The sequence below is a fragment of the Vitis riparia genome, chromosome 10 (assembly GCF_004353265.1).
Source record: "Vitis riparia cultivar Riparia Gloire de Montpellier isolate 1030 chromosome 10, EGFV_Vit.rip_1.0, whole genome shotgun sequence".
Taxonomy (NCBI): Eukaryota; Viridiplantae; Streptophyta; class Magnoliopsida; order Vitales; family Vitaceae; genus Vitis; species Vitis riparia.
This window is the reverse complement of record NC_048440.1, coordinates 87,178-96,400: the sequence shown is the minus strand read 5'-3', so window position 1 is coordinate 96,400 and position 9,223 is coordinate 87,178. Positions and strand designations below refer to the sequence as shown.

Below are 9,223 nucleotides of genomic sequence, written 5' to 3'. Positions count from 1 at the left end.
GGGTCATTTTGTCAGCAGAGCGATAACTTGGATCATCTCCCTTTTTGCTATAACTACTTGATTAGCCCCAGTTACACAACTATGCCAAGCTCCAACTGGTTGGTTTATTTTGTTTATCAACAGAGTTGAGAATATAATTGTCAATACCCAGTTTCTATATCCTATTTTCTTCAGTTTTTATTAGGTTAATTGAATTTGTTGGGTTCTGTCACATACACATGCTAGGCTAGTATATTTGTGTCTATATTCTAGTAGATAAAGCTTTTAAGAAAGTAGCTTAACATCATATCGTGGGTGACCCTCATAGGGGAGTATACCTTATAGGTTTTGATCCTAATTTGGTTTGAAATAACGCTAAATATATATATATATATATATATATATATATATATATATATATATATATATATATATATATATATATCAAAACGTTTTACCTGATGCTAAGAGAACCCCACTCCTCAATTCAGACAGCAATGCTACCTCTACAAAGTCCCACCTAACATCAAATATCCAATAATGCTCACCACAGAGGGCACTGCCGGTGGGGATCAATCAGGGCACAATATATGGCAAACTGAAATGGTGAGATAAATTGGGGCAATGTATTTGGGTTGAAATCAAATGGTCCAGATAGCCGAAATGAAGCATAAAATGAAATTGATCAACTTACTAACCTCACCTATCAACTACTTCGCCATGGAGCCCAAATCCAATTGTGATCATCGACGCCAATGGATCGATAGAGATGAAAAACTCCACTGCCTACACCTAAAATCAGAAGGCTGGGAAACACGAGCTCGAGAGATAACGAGATTGGGACTGAGGATTAGGGCATTCTTTGGGCGAAAGTGAGGGACGAAGTCGGGAATGTGAAAACAACTCCAATTTGGGGAAAACAAAGGGAAATCCAACATGGATTTCAAGTTTTTTTTTTTTTTTTTTTTTTTTTTTTATTTTAAATACCCAGCAAATGGCATTTTCGGTATATTATAAATGGGATATCCTTATTATCAATTTTGAGACTTTGCTTGGGTGGTGGGCTTAATTTTGTTAGATATATGGACCATTTGTTAATTTTTGGGCCCAGCTGGGCCCAAAACACAATTCTCCCAAAAAAAAATTAGTTGGTGAAAAATTAGTTTGCTTCAACAACTAAGATAAACTATGCCAAATTCAATTTCGATAAAATAATAAATTTCATTCTTTCAAATAATCAGATGGAGCAATTCGAATTATAAAGATATTTTATTGTAAAATCGTTATGTTCCTTAAAAATCATCACAAACAAGCGTCATATGATAAAAAGTAAGTTTTCTATCGAATCTTAACTAGACTATGTTATATTAAAATTTGAGAAAGTGGTCAATTTCTATATAGCAATAAATTAAATTCATTCAAATGGTCCAAGGATTGCAAAGAAATTTTCTTAGATAGTAATCATGTTCTTGAATATTATTATAAACAAGTGTCATGCTAAAAAAAATTAGTTTACTTTACCAACTGAGCTAAACTATGTCAGATTTAATTTTTATAGATAAAACAATAAATTTCAGTCTTTCAAATAGTTAGGTGGAGTAACTCGCATCACAAAGATATTTAATTGTAAAACAGTTATGTTCCTCAAAAATCATAACAAAACAAGTGTCATGTGATAAAAAATTGGTTTGCTTCCAAATCTTATCTTGACTTGCTATATTACCATCTAAGTTAGTGGCTAGTTTGTATATAACAATAAATTTAATTCATTCAAATGGTCTAGTTTAGCAATTTGGACTACAAAGAAATTTCCTTGGGTAGTAGTTATGTTCTTGAAAAGCATTATAAACAAGTGTCGTGCTAAACAAAATCAATGTTCTTCACCAATTAAGCTAAATTATGCTTGATTAAATTTCTGTAAGTTGTTAATTTTGATACAACAGTAAATTTGATTATTTCAAATGATCACGTGGAACAATTTGGATTACAAAGATATTTGATTATAAAATAGTTATATTTGACGAAAATAATTACAAACAAGTGTCGTGTGATAAAAAAAAAAAATCAATTTGCTTATGATTCTTAGCTAGATTATGCTACATTAAAATCCGAGTCAATGATCAAAATCTATATAACAAGAAATTTAGATAATTCAAATGGCGAGGTTAAACAATTCGGAATGCAAAGAATTTTTCTTGGGTGGTAGTCATGTTCATGAAAATCATTATAAACAAGTATTGTGCTAAAAAAACTAGTTTGTTTCACCAACTAAGTTAAACTATGCTAGATTCAATTTTTGTAAGCCGTTAATTTCAATAAAACAATAAATTTGATTCTTTTAAATGGTTAGGTGGAGCAATATAGATTACAAAGATATTTAATTGTAAAATAATTATGTTCATAAAAAAAATCTTCATAAACAAATGCTATGTCATAAAAAAAATCAAATTGCTTATGAATCTTAACTAGATTATTAAAATTTGAGTCAATGGTCAATTTCTATATAGCAAGAAATTTAAATCATTTAAATGGTTAGGTTGAGCAATTATAATTGCGAAGAAAATTTCTTAGATAATAGTTATATTTCTTAAAAGCATTATAAACAAATGTCATGTCAGGGTCTAAGGTCTAGGATTTGCTATATTCCCCAAAATAATCATAATAAATTTTTGGATGGAAAATAAAACAATTTGCTTTCATATCTAAGATAGATCATGCTACATTCACTTTATGTCAATGACCAATTTTTTTTTATAGTAATAAATTTGGTTCTTTCAAATGATGTGGTCAAGCAATTCTTACTGCCAAAAAAATAAATAAAAATAAAAATAAAATATTATTATTATTAAGAAAGTAGATATATTCATCATCATTATAATTGAATTTCATGTGGAAAAAAAAAGAATGAATTTGATATTAAATGAGTATTGAACGATACTGTATCAAAGAACTTTTAACAATCATTTTTTACATAGCCAAATAATAATTTTTGTTATTTTGAATGATAAGGTTGCTTGATTTTGATTACAATTTAAATTAATAATGATGCAGTTATAACCCCAAAATCATCATAGTAAATTTTGTATTGAAAAGAAAATAATTTTGCTTCCAAATCTCAACTAGACTATAATACATTGAATTTCTATCATTGTTTAACTTTTATATAACAATTAATTTGATTCTTTCATATCATTTGATAGAGTAATTCTTATTGCAAAGAAATTTTAAAGTAAATATGTTCATCCAAATAAACATAATGAAGTGTTATATGAAAAAAAAAAAAATCAATTTGCTTTCAAATATGAGCTAAACTAAACTACATTAAATTTCTATTATTGGTCAATTTTTATATAACAATAAATTTAATTCTTTCAAATGATCAGGTAAAGCAATTTTGAATGCAAAGGAATTTTATAAGTAGTTATCTTAGCTAAAATCATCCTAATGAAGTTGTAGACCCCCTCAACTGGGGACATTTTCCTTTTTTCTTTATTCTTCTTTTTTTCTTCTCTATCAACCTGAGAATGAGCTATTGTTGAGCAGCCAAGATGACGACGACTGGAAGTGAAAGATGATGGGTGAGCTATTCTTGGGCAGCCAAAAGAGACCGGAAGTGAAAGAAAAGTGGTTGGTGAGTGAGCTGTTCCTGGGATGGGCAGCCAGAGGAGATCGGAAGTGAAAGAAAAGTGGCTGGTGAGAGAGCTGTTCCTAGGGTAGGCAGCTAGAGGGGACCGGAAATGGAAAAAGAACAACTTATGGAAGTGGGCTGCTCTTTAGCGGCTAGATAAGATGGCTTGAAAGAGAAACGAGTCAGAAGTTGGTCTTGGAGGCGAGAGAGCTGAGGGAGGATGACGGTTGGAGTAGAAGAGGGGGGACAACAACTTACATGAAAAGAAAGAGTTGACGGAAGAAAGAGACATCTGGGAGACAAAAAAAAAAAGGATTTTTTTGAGAAAAAAAAGACGTTTTTTAGAGGGGAAGATGGTTGAGAGAGTTTTCCCAAAAAGAAATAAGAAGAAAAAATCAGTGGAAAGTAGAGGCAAGTGAGGAGCCTGAGGGGACTTTCTTTTGGGGCTATTGGAGAGTAGCTTGAGACGGGAGGGGTGACGTTTTGGAGAAGGGAGCTGGAAGCTAACGCACTCTTGGCTTGAAATGAGCATTCCAGGTATGATATTTCATGAGCTCCTTACTTCTCATTTCCTTCTTGACTAACTCTCCTTTTCAATATTTCTTCTAAGTGTTTAGTTTATTGATTGGTGTGGATATTATAGGCCACTCATTTGTTTTGTGGGATTCTAGAACATGTATGCTACGTTTTTAGAATTATTTTGGCTGTTTTTGACTTCTCTTGGAAGTATTTGATGCTCTATTCCTTCCCATAACTTAATGTATCAAAACCAAGCTCTTATTTCCTTCGGATTCCACTGGCTCCTAGCTCTTTGGCAGTCCATGACATAGAGTTGGGTTCGTACTCTATTTTCACGTTTTTATTCTCCTCTATTCATGGCTCTGTTTCTTGATGTTGGTGGGGTGATATTCATCAATGGCCAAGTCATTGGGATAGGAGTGCAGCCAGAGGGGATGGGTCGATGAATCTACCGAGGAATAAATCTGAACCCATATGCTATGATGGCTTTGAATCCACTGGCAAAATGCGCGTCGCTCAAGGGGTAACAAAGACAATAAGTGTGACCAAACTCATCTCTTCCAGATATAGAGCGAAGATATGGATTGCAGTTTGATTTGCACAGCAAAGATGGAAGAAAGATCAGAAGAAAAACTCTTCGGGAAAGAACACTTTGCTGTCTTACTCTACTTTTCAGCGTCTATTTCTAGGAGAAATAATGATTAGACTTTTTTTTTTTTTTAAAGAAAATGAGAAACTGAGGAAAATTGTTGAAAGTTTAGACGGAAGGGCTCCAGTGAAAAAGCTAAGTGCAGGAGGATTATGGCTTCATAAAAATATGAGTGAGTTGAACCTATCTGAATCTTGTGGCATATCATTCTCCAATGAGATGATCTCTTGAACTTTGAGATCACTATTCGGCTTGATGAAGGATTTCATGGAGGTGAGGATTTTGTGTTCTCCTTTAAAGCTCCCCTTATATACCCTCATGAGGCGCCCAGGGTCCAAATGCAAGACAAAGGTCTACCATCCTAGCATTGACTTGGTAGGAAATTTCTGTCTCAACATTCTTCAGGAGAACTGACATAAATACCATCATTTGTGGACTGTATCACCTATTCATGCAACCCAGTCACGAAGACCCTCTCAATCCTGATGCAGCTGCATTGTTGAGGGCTTCTTTACAAGCAGTTCAAGCTATTGTGAGACATGTAATGACTAAATGGGTATAAAGGAAATACATATTCCCCTCGATTCATATAGCATATGAAGGCAGCATCCCACCATCAGTCACGACTCAAGCAAAGCCACTGCCATCATGGTCCAATCCTCTAACATAACACAATGTCCCCCCATCCCTCCAAATCCATTACCCATTCCACCAACCCCATGCTCATATTCTCCAATACCATCATACCCACCTTCACCTTATTTCTATTATTCTTCACGTGCATGGAGCCCCATGCACATAGTCACCACTCATGCTCACAACTCATACTCACCACCCTCCATCTAACCATGTCACCACCCTCCTCTCTCTCCATATCCTCTTACTCATTGCCCACCTTCTCATGCCCATTTCCATACTTATCTTTCATAACCTCCCATGCATATCATCTTTTTCTTTAAAACCTATAAACCTATTTATCTTTCTACACCATGTACCCTTCATGCATGGTCACTCATCCATACCCATTTCTCTTACTCACCACCTATCTCATCTCCCCAAACCCACATACCTGGCACCACTCACGCTCGCCACCCCTCATACCCAACACATCACCACCCGTTTCTCTCACTATATCCCACCACCCATCTCACTATTCATACCCCATGTCTTCCATACCCATCTTCATACCCGTTCCTCTTTCTAAGTCCTCTCTATTTATACCCATTATACCCGTCCTTTATCATTCCATCATCTATACTCACCTCCGTACCCATTTCTCTCACTAACTCATTCACACTCCATTTCTTACCCATTATCTCTCTACACTACGTACCCATTTTTCGAATATCCTTTAAACCCATTCTCCCCCACCTTTGCATGGCCATGCATGGCCACACGAAGCATTTCTATCAAGCCATTTCACCACCTCTCCTACTCATCCCTACCATGCATGCACCTATGGCCGTCCTTCAATGTCTACTAAACCTCATACCACCATACCCATAACCTTACACACGACCATACCCATTTTCCCTTACTGCCACATTTCCATCTTTCATGCCCATTATTCCTCATTTCTCTCACTACCCACCTCTCTTACCACTTTTCTACATCTTCATGGTGATTCTGCTCATGAGAAGCTAGCAACAACTACTCAAGTCCAAGGTTGATTCATGCCCGTTGTACAAGAAAAGCCAACTGTGGAACTTGTAAGGGTCCCAAATGAAATGAAAAATTTCAAGGCATATAGCAAGCTCCGTGTGGTGTGAATGAATGAACACCATGTTGGTGTAAGGATGACGATTGCAAGTATCCGTATCACACAATGATCATCCATGTCGCAACAATCCTCGTCCTTGGCCCCTCCCCTTATGAGAATTTATGCATCTATCCAACGTTCGTTTCCATTGAGAATTGTGATTCTGTCAACGTTGGATACCAGAAGCTCACTACTAGTTGGGTCTGAGTACTCGCCGTTGAGAATCCTAACATGCTGATGTGTCAATTTTTCGAAGACCATGAGAAAGCCACGTTAGAAACAGTTTTTACCGTCGGGGTATATACTTTGCAGGCTGCTTGGACTGCACTAGTACAACCACTGTTTCAATGGCTCTAGCCCATGAGAGGATTGGGAAAAGATTTTATGCCATGACGATGAGCGTTACAGACCTGGATATTCATGATTTTGACAAGCATCAAACGAAGAAGTGTTTCTACTAGAACCAAGTTCGGGTTGCTAACAACCATGACGACGGGATGCCCCGCCATTATGCTATCGTTCATAGCATGGAATCATTGGAACCCTTCAGAATTCGTATCAGTTGGCGGGATATCAAGAGCAGACAAACTAAAATGGCATCAGTCAACTAGGTTTGCTTCATTTCACTTGTTAATACTAGCTTATGCTGGCTTGGCTCTACGATCACCCAAGGCTGCTTCCCGATTTACCGTCTCAACTCCATCCCTGTCACGTTGTCATGGTGAGTGAGAAGGCTGAGTACAACACGTCTGTGGGGTTACCGTACAGATTGTCGAGCCACGAGCACTTCATGAACAAAATCGGTGGGAAAGTGAGTGGAAAAATGCACCCTATGTTGATGCCTTGCGTCCTAGGGATCCACGTTGCTGCCAAGTGGACGCATGCTTTCAACCAAGATTGAGTTCGGGCTCAGTTGACCCTGCAAAAGATGTTTGGACAGGATGTCCGGACACACCCTCCGATGGTTTTGTTAGCCATGGCTCTAGAGATTAAGTTGTCGGTCCTTTTTCAGGGATCGCAAGCTTACCTTCTTCCTTGTGTGAAGGTCCTTTTATATAGTGTCAAAAGCTTTGCCTCCTTCTTTAATGGTGGGAAGACTTTTTGGCTCGTCATGATGTTCTCAAGGTGGTGGCAGGGTCATCATCACCCTGCAGGCGGCTGTGAGAGATCGTGGGAGGCGACTTGCCATCGCTCTTGTCCTTTTGCTCTGCATGCGACGGAACGTGGGCTATGGCAGGCTGTGGGGGATGACTTAGCAAGGCTTGCTCGCTACAGTCAATGATCCGGACAATAGGTTCGGATAGGATAGAGCATCGTCCGGGTATGATATTTGAGAGTGTCGCGTGCCCCCCTAGGGGATCTGGATAGAGGCGCGCGCCACGCGTCCTCTTGGGGGTACGGATAGAGTTGATCCGGACAGCGGTGCGTGTCACGTGTCATCAGATGGGCAGGTTAACTTGGCGATTTTGCCCGGGCAAAATGGGCAGGTTAAAAATGATGGTTTTGAAACTTAGGTTACTCTTTTGCGTTTATTAGGCCACGTGGCGGTGCAGAGGCGAAAAGGAAGAAGGACATTTATGACGAGCTGTCGTCCTTGGGAATTCCTAGGCAGTGTGTCTTTTCAATAACGGCACGGCTAGGCGTTTGGAATACCGAGGGGCTGTCTCTCTTTAAATAGCAGACCGAGCCCCCTACGCCTGCATTTTTTCCTTTTGCATTTTTGCTGGTAGTATTTTCTCTTCGACTTTCTGCGTATCTTCGCCTGTAAGTGAAGTTCTAGGGTTTCTGCTAGCGACATTCATGTCGTGAGGGTGACTGCATCACAGGCTTCATCTTTGTTTTGCCAGTTTGCGCTAGGTACGTTCTCCATTCCTACCTTCTCCCCGTTGTGTTTGTTTTTTGATTGTTTCTGGCTTGTTAAGTAAGCTACTTGTGACTGGGGGTCGGTACTGGTGTTCAAGGGTTTTCAGGGGGTTTTGTTTTCGTTTTGGGTGGGTTGGGGCTCCTGTTGCCTCCATGCACCTTTTGCGGGTGATCGATCCCGCTTTGGGGTAGAGCCAAGGGTTAGGATGGGGGATGTTGGGCGTTTTAGGTTTTCTGGGTGTTTTTGCTATCATGGTGTGGGGTAGGGTCCTTGTTTTTTATTGTTGGCATCTCGCCGTGCAGGTTCCGTTTCGGCCCCACGCTTTAAAATGCCTGCGAAAAAGGACGTTGCTTCGTTTAGTGCGTTCGGGGTGGTGTATGTGGAAAGGTCTGTGGACAAGCTGAACGTGAGGCAGTTCTGTGAACGCTTTTGCATTCCGAATGGCGTGTTTTTCCCAAGCCGTTCGCTAGTGCTCCTAGGTAGGGCAGCTTGTGGGGTTTGTCCGATGATTGCCTGTTGTTCTCTTATTTTAGTGTTATCAGATGGCTAACGTCTTTGGTTGTTTAACAACGCATGTACAGACAGGAGAGGTCGCGTGGTCGAGTGAGTGGAAAAAGCTTCTTTCGACCGCTTGAACTAGTTATTCGAGATCACTGCAACTGAGAGGCATCATCAGACGTTGCTTACTGCCCGAAACTTGTTGGTGGTTGTCCGGGAGCCTCAGCCATACATCACCAACATTTTCCCTAGGCGGTTGCCAAAACAGGTAGTGCCTGGAGAGCATTTTGTATTGAAAACCTTGCCCTTTTACGAGAGGGCTCGCAA

The 9,223-nt window shown here is 39.0% G+C and overlaps 1 pseudogene; it reads left to right on the top strand.

Annotated features, from left to right (window-relative positions):
* Positions 1–4,823: 4,823 nt before the first annotated feature.
* On the top strand, positions 4,824–5,368 carry LOC117922987 (annotated as a pseudogene).
* Positions 5,369–9,223: the final 3,855 nt, after the last annotated feature.